Raw genomic sequence first — 16,277 nt, 5'->3', positions numbered from 1 at the left:
TGAGTTAAGCATCCGGCATTTTCATAAGCTGTGACGTAGGTCTCAGATGCAACTCAGATCTGACCCCTAGCCCGAGAACTTCCATGTGCTGCAGGTGCACCTATAAAAAGATTCATTAATTAATTAAAATCTACACTGAGACTGAGGCCTTCACTGTGTCTGGGAGGCTTGTTTACAAAGAGCACTGATCACAAAAAGGTAATTCCTAGCGCTTAACACCAAAGACAAAAGACCCAGAGAAAAGTACTCTCACCATCCCACTGGCACCCTTTCGAGAGTGAAAGGAAGTGCTGTTAGATATGGAAACAACTGGACTGTTCTGAGGAAACAGGAACACCCTACCTGGACCTTTCCCTGAAGGTTACTTCATTTCCTTCTAAATCAAAGACAAATGTCACCTTTTAGCAGATAAGGTCCTCACTCTCCTGGAGACTTAGGCAAAGGCAGATAGAAGATAATAAAGAAAATGAACAAGATAATAAAGTGACACACAAGATAATCAGAGGCTAAAAGAAAAAAAAATGTTAATAGGTGAAGGATGCTGGGTAGAGAGGCAGAGCAGTCAGGAAGGCCTGCTTGAGGAGAAAACCTATGTCTGCAGACCTTCATGTCCAGCCAGGCTGGGCACAGAGACGTGAGCCGGGGCTCCTGATGGATGACCAATGAGAGAGAGAGCAAAGGCCCAAGGGCTCTGCTGTGTTTACAAAGCACACATGAAAGGGAACACACCCATGAAAGGGGACCCCAGTGGAGGGGGTGAGTCAAGGGGTGACATGATCAGATGCACAGTTTGGGAGAAGGAATGAGAAAGAAGGAAAGGGAGCCAAAGACACTGAGAAGGCAGAGGGACAATGCGTCTATGAGGGAAAACTAGTAAAGTCAGGAAAAGGGAGGGGGTGGCAGCCCCAGAAAGAACCATCCCCCTACCTGCTCTAGACTAGAGGCAGTGCTGAGAATGGACACTCCCAGGACTGGCTCTCCTGAGGGGCTAGGGACTTCTCATTAAACTCCAGGGAAATCCGAGGGGGATGCAGGAAGACCTCACACCGCAGAAGGTAGCCTAGGCAAGGAAAAGCTCATGCAGAGTTTACTTTTAAACATAATCATTATGATCAGAGTTTATCTTAGGTTTAGTCACTGGGAATTGAGCTGACTTGAAAGCCTAAGTAGAAGAGGTACTTTGGATTGCTGGATTTTTCCTCTGGATGGAAATGCTCCACAGTGATGAATATTTTGCAATTCCATGTTTTCTGGACTCCGTATCATGTTGCATTGATCCACTTTGCCAATAACACACTGTCTTGATTTATAAAGACTTTATTAAAACTTAGTTTTAGAATAAGTCTTAAAGTCAGGCAGTGTGAGCCCTCCAACTTTGGTGTTTTTCAAAATTATTCCATCTAAAAGAAAAAAAAAAAAGGAGTTCCCATGGTGGCTCAGTGGTAACGAACCTGACTAGTATCCATGAGGACGTGGGTTTGATCCCTGGCCTCCCTCCGTGGGTTAAGGATCCAGCATTGCCAAGAGCTGTGGTGTGGGTCATGGACACGGCTTGGATCGCGAGTTGCTGTGGCTGTGGCATAGGCTGGCAGCTGTCAGATTAGACCCCTAGCCTGGGAACCTCCATATGCCAAGGGTGCGGCCCTAAAAAGACAAAAAAAAAAAAATTCTCTCACCTATTTTGCAGTTTCCTATTTAAAAATCTTACTTGAATGTTTTGTAGAAATGTTTTCGTATTTATTAAATAGAACTGCTCCATTTAATTTTATCTGGGAAAAAAAGAAAATGAAGTGCTGTCAGTCAGGGATATTTGGGGCTAAAAGTGACAGAATCTTTCATTTCAGTGTCTTAAACAAAGAGGAGATTTATATTTCCCTCACATGCAGAAAGTCTGAACATAGGCGTCCACCAGCATTGGTTCAGTGGCTCCACAAGGTCAGGGCCAACATCTCCGAGGGTTTCTTGACCTTTCCCTCATAGTCACAAAATGGCAGCTACAGATACTGCCATCTCTTCTATTCAAGGTAGAAAAAAGGTAACATGTCTCTTTGTCCTTTGGCTACAAGAGAAGTTGGATATGGGGTATTTTTGTCTTTTAGCTGATATAATAAGGGATTTGATATGAGAGTTGGGAGTACCAGTCAATGGAGAGGTTTCAAAAAACAAAAGGTTTTCATTGAATTCTGCACCTCCTAAAAAAAATCAGCAAAGAGACCAGTGACTTAGAATCCAAATGAACACTTTCCTTCTCTGTGTTGCACAGGAACTAACTCAGGGCATCCTGAGCCTGCCTCTCCCTGTCATGGGTGTTAACTCTCCCCCAGCATTGCACAGCTCCCAAGCAGGCCTTGAGAGTCAGAGAGGCCTGCTAGAAAAACAAACCTAGTCTACTGCTTCACGACAAGAGTGACATCGTGACCAGGCAACGGCATAGCTCTCTTTAATAGACTTTCAATGAAAGAATGTTGGAATTCAATGCATGTCCATGAATTGCCCATTTCAGTCCCCAAATGGGGAAAACTGGGCAATTCTTATTTTCATTCAATAAGCATTTAAACGGCTCTGATGTGCCAGGCACTGGGTGTTTTTTATTCCTCTTTCCTTTATTATTGTTCACTGTCCTGTTTTCCTTGATCATTTTTCTCTCCAAGTGTCTATGGGGATATGGCAGACCTGCAGAACTCAGTAACCACAGCTCCCTCTGCTCTCCTGCCAGGGCATCAGAGTATTGCTCACAACCCATGAGAAGGAAAGTCTGGGAAGAGGGGAGAGTATCAGGATGCAAAAGATTATCTGTGAGGAGGGGTGCTTCTTACCACACCCACATGCTTATTCACATAATTATTTACTCAATAAATATTACTGAGACCATTTGCTACATTCTGGAGATACTGTGATGACCACACAGACAATGTCTCTGCTTCCATTGAGCTCATACTGGTTGTGGGATGATGATCTTGAAATATGAACCCATGATATTTCTCCCAAGAGCTCCCTTTTTCTTTCCCTGCTCCCAATCAAGTAACTAGGCTGTGCTCCCTGCCTCAGGGGAGAGATGGAGTGAGTAGGAAGCAGAGACAAAAGGAAACTTTCTATACTCGAGGGGAATAGAAATGACATTGGGAATACAAATGACATTGGGCATTGGGTAAACAACATGTTAGCCTGAACAGGTCCTCACCCCACACAGCAGACTCCCCACTAGATGGCAAAGATTCATCTGAATTGAAACAGGGAAGAGAGGTGGAGGGCAAATGAACTGCCCTAGAGGCCAGCAGGGATAGGAGAGAGCAATCCAGACCTGAAAGAGCTGTGGATGAGCACAAGCTGCATCTCAGCCCAGGGCCAGAAAAAGGAGGACTTAGGAGTACCCAGGACCCAGAGGGCAGCCAAGGCTGCATGTGCCACCACAGAGGGAACACCACTCACCACCAATACCTGGGTCATTATCAGTCATCCTTTCCCCAGGGAGCCAAACTCCATGCTTGCCTCTTCTTCCTCAGCACACAAGTAGTCTCTATTTCCCAGCCTCCCTTGCAATTAGATGAAGTCGTATGATGAACCAGGGAGTTCTGGCCAATGGACTGTCCATAGACACTTCCAGGGCAATCCTCTATGCACTCCCTTTCCTGTTCTGCCAGATCTAAACGACAGATTTCAGGGCCATAGGGGATGGTAGAGCCTGGAATGGAAGGAGCCTGGCTCCCCAAGTCCCTGCTTGGAAAAACACCTGGGTTTCTGGCCCCACTCTGACCAGCATTGTATGAACAGAAGTTAATTTTTTCTTGTTATGCCAATAAAATGTTAAAGCTTGTTACAGAAGTATTAGTCTACTCTGACAAACACTAGAGCAACCCCTCAGCTCAAGTAACACTTTCCTGTCCCTGGACTTAGTTCACTTCTTACCCAGTTTAGCCCATGAGATCAAGCACCTCACCATAAAATACCAGGACACAGTAAACAATCTCCCCAAAAGAAAGTGGGCCCCTCAAAATTGACCATGCAGTGTGATGGTGAGTAGGGAAAAGGTCCTGCTCCTATGCAGGTGAGGCTAAACAAAACCTGCTTAAGCTTTTCGCTAAGCTAAGAGAGTGATTAAACACACAAGCACCACAGTGTAGAATGGGAGAGAAATACACAACAAGTAAGTGTAGTTTTATGTGTAGAATTACAAATTGTGCTAAGCTCTATGGAAGAAAAATACAAATAGTCTGGAGAAAAGAACAGGTTAGGACATAACTTATATTAGGGAATGGGGATGAGTGAAGACTTCCCTGAGAAAGGAACGGTTGAATCAAAACCTAGAGGAGGGGAGTCAGAGTTGGGGGAATAGCATTCCAGGCAAAAGGAAGAGAATGTGCAAAGGCCCTGAGAAAGGTTGGCTTATTGGAGGAGCTGAAGGATGCCAGTAGAGCTGTGATGTAGAGAGAAGAGTATGTGATAGGGATGGAGAAAGAGGCAGAGGCAAATTCCTTCTGCCCCACCTAGACCTGGCTCTTGAATTTGCATTTTATTAAAAGACCCTGGGAAAGTGTTGAATCATTTTAAGAAGGATCATAATCAGGATTACATTTTTTTTTTTTTAAATATCAAGCTGGCCAAGATGGAGACTGGTTGGAAGGGAGGCAAAATTGGAAGGAGAGAACTGAGGCAGGAGGCTAGTTCAGCTATCCAGGCAAGAGATAATGGTGTGTTGAATTTGAGGAGAGGCAGCATGTGCATGGTGGAGTGAGATGAGTTTAAGAGTATGGTTGGGAAGTTGAATGAAATAGCAGCTCTTACAAGCAAAATCTTTAAACATGGGAGCAGGAATAAGTGGTACAAGACGGTTCTAGGCTGGGCCCTCTAAGGGTTGAGAGGATGTGGCAAATGACAGTAACAGAAGCTTCTCCTGTGTCTGAATTTGAGCAGGAGGGTTTGGGGGAGATTAGACATTGCAGGGAAAGCTGGGCTTGGAGGCAGAAGGTCGTACCCAGTTGGGCAGGTGACTGTGTGCTCACTCACCTCGCCATCATTCCAGAGGGGAGAGAGCCTGATTAGGTAAGCAACTTGGAAACATAACAAACAAGGCCTCTGCCCAGACATGATCTAAGCCCTATAGAGGAGGCTGGCGCTCAAATAATTTCACCTTTTGCCCATTCTTATTAGCTACTGATGGTAATAATAAGAGGAAGAATAGCTAACATGTGGGACTCTCTGTCCCAGGTCCCTGTGCTAAGGAATGTAATGCATTATCTCATTTATGCTCATGAGCGTTACAGGATAGCTACTATCATTCCTCCTGTTAACTAACGCCAGCACTTAGAGATTGGTCCCTTGTCCAAGGCCACATCCTTAAATAACTTTAGCAGCATATATTCAAATGCAGCTCTGTCCTGATTCCAGAGTCCAGGCTCCTTCCCATATCATCTAACGTGCTGAGAAGGATTCTGAAGATGCATTTGAGTTCAATGGGGCAAAGTCAGGTATATACAGTCTGGTCAGCCAGATAGATAGATAGATAGGTAGATAGACAGACAGACAGATATATAGACAGACAGATAGATAGATTTGCCACCTCTGTACCAGTGTTGAATGCCTCCAAAATATGTCGGTCCTATTTTTTGTGTGTGTCTTTTTAGAGCTGCACCTGCTCAATCCTATTTAAATAAAAGAAGATGCAAGGATTAAACCTCTTTCTCCTAGCTGTCTTACTATAAAGTGAGTGCCTTATAACCATGTTGCCTTATTCTAAAAGATAAATCACTATGGATTGCATCCAACTGAGAATAATAATAATTATACTTTATGATCTTATAGGATATCATATGCATACTCTAATGGCTGGTTATATTTTTCAGGCCAACTAAGTAGAAACGATGCTATTTGAAGAATCTGGTACACAAGGGCCTCTAGGCACCTTATCATAAGAATTCTAAAAACATTATGAAAGATTAAAAATCTGCTTTGAGAGCCTCTTCTTTTTAGAGCTCAACTAGGGAGTCACATCAGGCTATAAAATGGTTTTGGGGCAAAGCCAAGCTTTGAGCTGTCAGGGAAAGGCTGCATTGAAACAGAGCTGCAAAGTCTCTGAGAACTCAATGTTAAATGGTAAAAACCAACATTGTTGTTCCTGAATGCCCTCATGAGAAAAGAGCATTTGAAACCACTCATGCGGTTTTCTTCTCCTCACCCTCCTTCCTGCCCTCAGAGGGGGAAAATGTTTTATTCTTCTAATATAATTTCTCTCTTCTTTACGTCACCAAATGCCTCATTATAGTATTACACTTGACAGATCTCTTATTGAGAAGTTGCCAACAACCGAAAGATAATTAACTTAGTTTTGCAGACATATAAAAAAGCCAGAGTGGACTGTGCATAATTCATTGGAAATAGTGTCCAACTGCTCATATCTCAATGACATTTACTGGGGTTGCAAACAATTCTGTGCTTTGTGCAATAGAATGTTTTGCTGAAAGGAAATGGCTCCCTACCTTTTAGGGAATATAAGTGGAGTAGGGCTACACAAGGAATCAGTAGACATTCATGAAATGTCTACTTGGTCAAACATATTGCTAAGCTCTGAGGGTACAAAAAAGAATGAGACTTAAGAGAAATGACAGTGTAGTAAAGAAGGGAGGGAAGATCTTCCAGCACCTCTTGGAGTGAGCAAAAAGATTAATATAGATATTAGAGTAGTTCTCAAATCTGTGGTCCCCAGTCCAACATCGTCAGCTGGGGGCTTGTTAGAAATGCAAATTCTAAGACCCTACATAGACCCTACTGTGAGGGTGGGGCCTAGAAATCACCCTCCAAGTGATGCTGATGCACACTAATGTCTGGAAACCACTGATTTAACAAAAAAAGATGTCAATAAAGTGTAATTGCTTGGGGAAGGGGGGACTGGATTGGTTACTTGTAGCCAACCAAGAAATAATGAACATGGGCCCTGGAGAATTTCAGGCTATGGTAACTCAGCACAGTAAGGCGGGCTTGAGATTTCAGTCCTGCCAACCTTCTAAGGCCATCATGCATCCCTCTAGCTTTGATTCCTTTTTTCCTTTTTTCTTTTTATCATCCTTTTATAGCCATACTCATGCACATGGAGGTTCCCAGGCTAAGGGTTGAATCGGAGCTGTACCCAGGAACCTGCGCCACAGCCACAGCAATGCAGGATCCGAGCTGCGTCTGCAACCTACACCACAGCTCGTAGCAACGCCCGATCCCTAGCCCACTAAGTGAGGCCAGGGATCAAACCTGCATCCTTGTGGATGCTAGTCAGATTTGTTTCCTCTGAGCCACGAAGGGAGCTCGTAGCTTTGATTCTTGATACATTTCTGTATGAGTTTCTTATTGCTGATGTAACAGATTACTATGAATTAAGTGACAGAAAAAAACAAAATCTATTATCATTCAGTTTTGGGGGTCATAAGTTCAAATTCACTCTAACTGGCCTCAAGTCAAGGTGCGGGCACGTCGGGTTTCCTCTGGACACTCGGGAAAATCCATTTCCTTGTCTTTTCCAGCTTCAAGAGGCTACTTGTATTTCTTAGTTTATGGCCCTGTGGCACCCTGACCACTGCTTCCCTCATCACATCTCCTCCAACTCTGTCCCTCCCACCTTCCTCTTGCAAGGACACTTGTGATTACTGGGCCACCCACATAACTCAGAATAGTTCCCGCCTCTCAAGAGGCTTAATTTTTTTTTTTTTTTTTGTCTTTTTAGGGCCATACCCGCCTCATACGGACGTTCCCAGGCAAGGGGTCAAATTGGAGCTGTAGTCGCTGGCCTACACCACAGGGACAGCAAAGTGGGATCCAAGCCACATCTGCAACTTACACCACAGCTCACAGCAATGCCAGATCCTTAATCCATTGAACGAGGCCAGGGATAAAACCTGCATCCTGGTGGATACTAGTCAGATTTGTTTCCACTGAGCTACAACGTGAACTCCTCAAGAGGCTTAATTTAATCATATCTACAAAGTCCCTTTTGCCATGTTAGGTGGCACAGTTACAGGTTCCTGGCATTAGGACATGGACACCTTGGAGGGGCCATTATTCAGTCTCCCCCAACTTCCACATCAGCAGTGCTGGGAAGAATAGGGAGGAGGGAGAGCAGTATATGTTGAGTGACAGAATTTAATTCAGTTGATAGGTCGTTTCAATTTGTTGGGTAGCCATTTCTCCATAAAGCTCAATCAAGCATGCATGGCTTGGGGTGCCCCAAAAGAGCAAGACAATGCAGTAGGCATGACCCAGGCCCCCCGAGCAGGCCTGCTTGACCCTATGTTCATCTGTCTACCAGACATCATCTGAGCAGGCCCAGAACTGAACTCTTCATTCCGGGGCCCTATCCTGCCACCCCCACCCCAACCTGGTTTTCCTCCTTGAGTCCCTAAGATAAAGGCACGCTACCCATTCACCCAACCCAGGAATTTACACAATATCCCAGGATCTTCTTTTTCTTTCATGCCCCCATCTTCCCTCCCCCCATCAAATCAGCCAGCACTGTCAACACACCTTGCGTCTGTCTCTCTGTCTTCAACCACCCTGACTAGGCTTGACTCAGGGGCTCACCATTCCTCATCTTGAGTTTTTGCAAGGGATTCCTAACTAGCTCCTTGGCTCCAGGATCACCATCTTTATCACCATGACCGGGAGAGTATTTCCAAACCATAAATCTGCCACCCCTTTTTCTCTGCAGCTTAAAACTCCTTAATGCCATCTTAGAATAAAGACCAACTCCTTAACAAAGTGGTTAAGGCTCTTCATGAGGACCCTTAGCTTACCTGTTCAGCTTCGTGTTCGCCATGCCCTCACATGACAAAATACATTATTTACAGTTCTCAGAACGATCCCTCACATCTCCCACCTTTTGGACAGGTGCTTCTCTTTTTTGGCACATCCTCTTTCAATTCAATACATGGATGGAGTGACAATTCTTTGAGTCTGCCACTAGGCTTATTACTCTGGCCTCTTCCTTCTATCTTAGCACCTGCTACTCACCCCTGGAAGCACTTATTACCCTGAATTGCAATAGAGGATTTCATTGTAATCATCTCTCAGACCACTAGACGGTGAGCTCCTTAAATGCAAAGGTTATTTCCAGGGCCTAGCTTGGTGCAGGGCACACAGTAATTACTCAATACATTTCTTAGTTGAATTGAGATATTACATTGGGAAATGCTAGCTAAGAAAATAAAAAGGAGTGGAAGTAAGGAAGAGAGTTAGGTTAGAGTCCTAGGTGCCTAATAACTGGAATAGATCAGAAAATTTGAAGGGATGCCTATCACGATATACACCCGTAAGGACTTAAAGAATAGAAAGAAAGCCTTTTTTAATGATGTCAACAGCTCCCAAAGACCAAAGCCAGAAAACAGACAAACAAGAAAGCTGCCCATGCCATTCAAAAAAGCAGATTCAGGAGTTCCCATCGTGGCACAGTGGTTAACGAATCCGAGTGGGAACCATGAGGTTGTGGGTTCGATCCCTGCCCTTGCTCAGTGGGTTAACGATCCGGCATTGCCATGAGCTGTGGTGTAGGTTGCAGACACAGCTCGGATCTCGAGTTGCTGTGGCTGTGGCATAGGCCGAGGCTACAGCTCCGATTCGATCCCTAGCCTGGGAACCTCCATATGCCACGGGAGCGGCCCAAGAAATGGCAAAAAGATGAAAAAAAAAAAAAGAAAAAAGAAAAGCAGATTCAAGGAGTTCCCATTGTGGCTCAGTGGTTAACGAATCCGACTATGAACCATGAGGTTGTGGGTTCGATCCCTGGCCTTTCTCAATGGGTTAAAGATCTGGTGTTGCCGTGAGCTGTGGTGTGGGTCAGATGCGGCTGGGATGCTGCAGCGTAGGCTGGCGGCTACAGCTCTGATTCGACCCCTAGCCTAGCAACCTCCATATGCTGCGGGAGCAACCCTAGAAAAAGGCAAAAAAGACAAAAAAAAATTTTTTTTTAATTTAAAAATTAAAAAAAAAAAAGCAGATTCAAGTGGAGTATAGAAGAAGGTGTGAGGGAGGAGGACCCAGCTTACAGGGGGTCAAGCAGTGCTTCTTAAACTGTACTGTGCCTCACAATGTGGGGAGAGCTTGTTCAAAATGCATAACCCACAGTGACCCCTGGAGATTCTGGTTCAATTGGTCTGGAAGCGGGGGCCTAGGAATCTGAATTTTTAACAAGTGTTTTGACCAGTCACTTTGAGAACCACTTAAATGTGCATGTTATAGTAAGATGCTGACTATAAGCTACATTCTAGAGAATGCGGAGATGAAAGAAAGAATATGGGCAGTATATAATTTGAGGGGACTAGGTAAAAATGTCAAGAGGTGTGTATCAGTAACAGCCAACCACTAGGAGGTGTGTGTGTGCACACTCACCTACATGGGGATTTGTTACGGGGATTGGAGCCTGTGGAATTGTGGGAGCTGGTCAAACAGTCTCTGTGAGGCTGTGGTCTTTGCATGTGGAGTATGAAGTCCACAAGTTAAATAGAAGGGAAGATGGATGTAAAGGGCAGAAGATCAAGAGCAGTCGGAACCCACAAACACGAGCTGGAGCCCCACAAGGATGGCTTGAGAACTGTGAAGGTTCTCACTGCCTCTGAGAGGTGTGGCATGTCCTGCAGGAGCTGGAACCTTCCCCATAGAGCTAAATACATACACCTGGCCTAGGAATGGGAGCGCAGAAGGAGGGGCCAGGAGGGTCTGGCGGAAGGCAGGGCAACTGCAGACCAGGCTGCTGCCTCATAGCAACCAGCTGAGCCAGCAGATAAGTGACAACGTGTGCAAGCTACAAAATGACTGCTGCCTCATGTCCACCCTCCAAATTGCCCACAAGAATCTCATTCTGGTCCAAATAACTAGAAACATATGGGAAGGAGGATCCTGAAATACAGTTCAGCCTAGCCAAGTTAACACATTTCAAAACCACCACAAGCGTGTGTGTATATGTGTGCACACGTGTGTGTGTGTGTGTGTGTGTGTGAGAGAGAGAGAGAGAGAGAGAAAGAGAGAGAGGGAGAGTATGTGTGTTAAGAAAGTACAGGGATCGGAGTTCCCATCATGGCGCAGTGGTTAACGAATCCGACTAGGAACCATGAGGTTGTGGGTTTGATCCCTGGCCTTGCTCAGTGGGTTAACGATCCGGCATTGCCGTGAGCTGTGGTGTAGGTTGCAGACGTGGCTCGGATCGCGCGTTGCTGTGGCTCTGGGGTAGGCTAGTGGCTACAGCTCCGATTGGACCCCTAGCCTGGGAACCTCCATATGCTGCAGGAGCGGCCCAAAGAAATAGCAAAAAGACAAAAAAAAAAAAAAGAAAGAAAGAAAGAAAGGACAGGGATCAAGAGAAGGAAAGGTTGAAGGTCCATGAAAAGGGAGAGATGATGGGAGTTCTCACTGTGGTGCAGTGGTTTGGGTCCCTGTGGAGGCACGAGTTCTATCCCCAGCCAGTCGAAGTAGGTTAAAGGATCCAGCATTGCTGCAGCTGCAGTTCAGATTCAATCCCTGGCCAGGTAACTTCCATATGCTGCAAGTGCAGCCATAAAAAAAAAAAGAAAAATGAAAAAAAGAGGGATAGGTGGTGGAGCAATATCCCAGCACAGGAAGGAAGGCAAGGGGTCTGGGCTTTGATGTTTGAAAGGAGGGACATTCCTTCTTCCAGCATAAATAGAAAGCAGCAGAGTAAGAGGGAAAGGAAGCACAGGGCTGGAGGTGGGGGTAGGGAGTGGGCAGTGGTGTAACCTGCACAAAGTACCCTTGTTAGAAGAAAGGTAATGGAGGCAAGTAACTTGAGACCACATGTAGGGGAGAACAGCCCTCCTCAAAGATACAAAATGAACTTGTGTCCCTTTCATTCTGAAGGTCCTCACATCAGAAAATTTCCAACAGTAACCAACTCAAAGACAATCTGCAGTCTTCTGGTTGTGGATACAGGATGAATTGATGCACTTCCAAAACCCAAACTATGACATAATTTTACAATATGGTTACTAAGCACCTGCTTGTTCATCACTGTGAAGTTAAGGACATTTACAGAGGTTACATCTTAGCATATGGTCTACTTCTTTCTTGTAAAAGCCATTGGCAGCATAGCTGCTCCCAGCCTGGTGTGCTGTGCTAGCAGCAGCAGGAGAATTTAAGGAATGCGGTACTACGCCTGCCAGCCCATATGAGATTTCTGGCAGAGAGAGGCCCCAAAGGGGGAACTTGGTGGGGAAGGTAGAGCTCTTCTTTAAAAGTTAAAACTGCAAGTTAACATTGTACCCAAGTACCCTAATCTGAGCCAATTGTGAGTGAATGGCCTAATCCACCTTCAGCCCATATACTCTTTGTCTTTGATTTTCGGGTTAGGGAGTTCTCTTGGTCGATTTTCTATGCAAAATAGAATAATTCTTTTTATTAACTTTAGTTCTTCTGGTTTCAATCTTCAAAGAGGCCCCCCAGGTCTAATAGTCAAGACTTGGTGAACAAGACCAGTTCGAACTATCCTCACCGGATTTTATGAACTGTTGATAATGTCTCCTTGACATTTTACTTTCTGGACTAGAAATGCTTTCATTTTTTCCTGAAAATGATCCATTTGGATAAAACAATTAGGCTTGAATATAGATTATCTGGACTTCACTTCCAGTTTTCCCACATGCATAGGCAAAGTAATCTTTGAATCAATTTCTTCATCTATAATTGTAGATACCAACAGATACTTCACATGTTAATTTTTATGATTAAATGAGATAAGGCCTGTATTAATCAGGGCCTAAGCTAAAAAGAACCTAAAATATAGAGGCTTACATAATACAGAAATCTATTTCTTATATAGTATTCCAGAGTTAGTGGCTCATAGATGTCACTACATTCTCAGTATATATCTTTCATTTGTGGATGGGGCATCTCCCAGCCAGCAGTGTGGAGGAAAGAGATGGTGGTGGCAAGGAACTTTCTTTTTTTTATAAGTATTATTTTTTTAGGTTTTTGTTTTTTCTACTATAGTTGATTTACATTGTTCTGTCAATTTCTGCTATACGGAAAAGTGACCCAGCCATATATATGTATGTGTGTATGTATAATATGTACACACATTTTTCTTCTCACATTATCCTCCATCATGTTCCATCACAAGTGACTAGATATAGTTCCCTGTGAAATACAGCAGAATCTCATTGCTTATCCATTCCAAATGCAATATTTTTCATCTACTAGCCCCAAGCTCCCAGTCCAGCCCATTCTCCCCTGTTTCCCAGCAAGCACAAGGCTGTTCTCCAAGTCCATGAGTTTGTTTCTTTTCTATAAATAGGTTCATTTGTGCCACATATTAGATTCAAGATATAAGTGATATATGGTATTTGTCTTTTTCTTTCTGACTTACTTTACTTAGTATGAGAGTCTCTAGTTCCATCCATGTTGCTGCAAATGGCATGATTTTGTTCTTTTTTATGGCTGAGTAGTATTCCATTGAGTATATATACCACACCTTCTTAATCATTCAACTGTTGATGGACGTTTAGGTTGTTTCCATGTCTTAGCTATTGTGAATAGTGCTGCAATGAACATACGGTGCATGTATCTTTTTGAATGAAAGTTTTGTCCAGATATATGCCCAGGAGTAGGATTGCTAGGTCATGTGGTAGTTCCGTATTTAGTTTTCTGAGGTACCTCCATGCTGTTCTCCATAATGATTGTACCAATTTACATTCCCACCAACAGTGTAGCAAGGTTCCCTTTTCTCCACACACTCTCCAGCATGTGTTATTTATTGACTTGCTAATGATGGCCATTCTGACCTGTGAGAGGTGGTACCTCATAGTAGTTTTAATTTGCATTTCTCTAATAATTAGTGGTGTCGAATATTTTTCATGTGCCTGTTGGCCATCTGCGTATCTTTTGGAGAAATGTCTATTCAGATCTTTTGCCCATTTTTCAATTGGGTTGTTGAGTTTTTTTGTTGTTGAGTTGTATAAATTGCTGTATATTTTAGAGATTAAGCCCTTGTCAGTTGCATCATTTGAAACTATTTTCTCCCATTCCGAAATTGTCTTTTGGTGGTTTTTTTAAATAGTTTCCTTGGCTGCGCAAAAGCATGTATGTTTGATTAGGTCCCATTGGTTTATTTTTGTTTTTATTTCTATTGCCTTAGGAGACTGGCCTAAGAAAACATTTGTATTGTTGATGAGGAACTTCCCTTTTAAAGTGTGACCAAATATCACTGTCATTTATATACCACTGGCCAGAATGTAGTCATGTGGCCACATCTAACAGCAAAGGAGACTGGGAAACGTGATCTCTGCCTGGGTGGGCAGAGGCCCAGTTAAAATTGTGGGGAAGTGGTTTATTGTTAAAAGGAAGAAAGACAGAATAGATATTGGGGGATAAGGAACAATTTACACTAGCTACTCTTTCGCTATTACACAGGTTTCTTTTTTTCCATTTTTTAAAGTTTTATCGAAACATAGCTGATGTATAAGGTTGTGATAATTTCTGCCGTACAACAAAGTGATTCAGTTATATGCACATCCATTTTTATGCAGATTTCCATAGTGTGCATGTGCCAATCCCAAACCCCCAGTCTGTCCCTCCCCAAAACCTGTCATCTTTGGTAACCATAAGATTTTCAAAGTCTGTAAGTCTGTTTCTGTTCTGTGAACAAGTTTTTTATATCCTTTTTTTGATTCCACATGTAAGTGATATCATATGATGGTTGTCTTTCACTGCCTAACTTCACTTAATACGATAATTTCCAGGTTCATCCATGTTGCTGCCAATAGCATCATTTCATTCCTTTTTACGGCTGAGTAATATTCCATTGTGTATATGTACCACATCTTGTTTATCCATTCCTCTGTTGGTAGACATTTAGTTTGTTTCCATGTCTTGCCTATTGTAAATAGTGTTGCAGTGAACATTGGTGTGCATTTATCCCTTTGAATTACGGTTTTCTCTGGATGGATGCCTAGAAGTGGGATTGCTGGATCCTATGGTAGTTCTATGTTTAGTTTTTTGAGAAACCTCCATAATGTTTTCCATAGTGGTTGCACCAATTTACGTTCCCAACAATAGTTTAAGAGGGTTTCCTTTTCTCCACACCCTTTCCAGCACTTATTGTTTGTAGGCTTTTTGATGATGGCCATTCTAGCTGGTGTAAGTGGATTTGCATTTCTCTAATAATTAGTGATGTTGAGCATATTTTTTGTGTTTTTTGGCCATCTGTATGTCTTCTTTGGAGAAATATCTATTTGGATCTTCTGCCCATTTTTCAATTGGGTTGCTTGGGTTTTTTGGGGGGGGTTTTCTGTTGTTTTTTTTTTAATATATTGAGCTGCAGGAGGTGTTTGTGTATTTTTGAGATTAATCCCTGGTCAGTCACTTCAATTGCAAATATTTTCTCCATTCTGTGGGTTGTCTTTTCATTTCATTTATAGTTTGCAAAATGAATTTTTTTTTTTGGTCTTTTTTTGCCATTTCTTGGGCTGCTCCTGGGGCATATGGAGGTTCCCAGGCTAGGGGTCCAATCGGAGCTGTAGCCGCCGGCCGACACCAGAGCCACAACAACGCAGGATCCAAGCCTCGTCTGTGACCTACACCACAGCTCACGGCAACGCCAGATCGTCAACCCACTGAGCAAGGGCAGGGACCGAACCCGCAACCTCATGATTCCTAGTCGGATTCGTTAACCACTGCACCATGACAGGAACTCCCGCAAAATGAAATTTTTGCAAAAACTTTTAAGTTTATTAAGGTCCCATTTGATTATTTTTCTTTTTCTTTTCATTACTCTAGCAGGTGGATCTGAGAAGATATTGCCGTAGTTTATGGCATAGAGTGTTCAGCTTATGTTTTTCTCTAAGAGTTTTATAATATCTGGTCTTACATTTAGGTTTTTATCCATTTTGAGTTTATTTTTGTGTATGACGTTAGAGAGTGTTCTAATTTCATTCTTTTGCATGTAGCTGTCCAATTTTCCCAGCACCATTTATTGAAGTGACAGTCTTTTTTCCACTGTGTATTCTTGCTTCCTTTGTTGTGTATTAGTTCAACATAGATGCATTGGTTTATCTCTGGGCTTTCTATCCTGTTCCACTGATCTTTCTGTTTTTGTGTCATTACTATACTGTTTTGATGACTGTGGCTTTGTAGTATAGTCTGAGGTTAGGAAGCCTGATTCCTCCAGCTTCATTTTTCTTTCTCCAGAATGTTTTGGCTATTTGGGGTCTTTCGTGTTTCCACACAAATTCTAAAATTTCTTGATCTAGTTATATGGAAAATGCCACTGGTAATTTGATAACGGATTGTTGTGAACT

This window comes from Phacochoerus africanus, chromosome 1, assembly GCF_016906955.1.
Source record: "Phacochoerus africanus isolate WHEZ1 chromosome 1, ROS_Pafr_v1, whole genome shotgun sequence".
Lineage (NCBI taxonomy): Eukaryota > Metazoa > Chordata > Mammalia > Artiodactyla > Suidae > Phacochoerus > Phacochoerus africanus.
The sequence above is the reverse complement of the archived record's forward strand: the minus strand, read 5'-3'. Positions refer to the sequence as shown.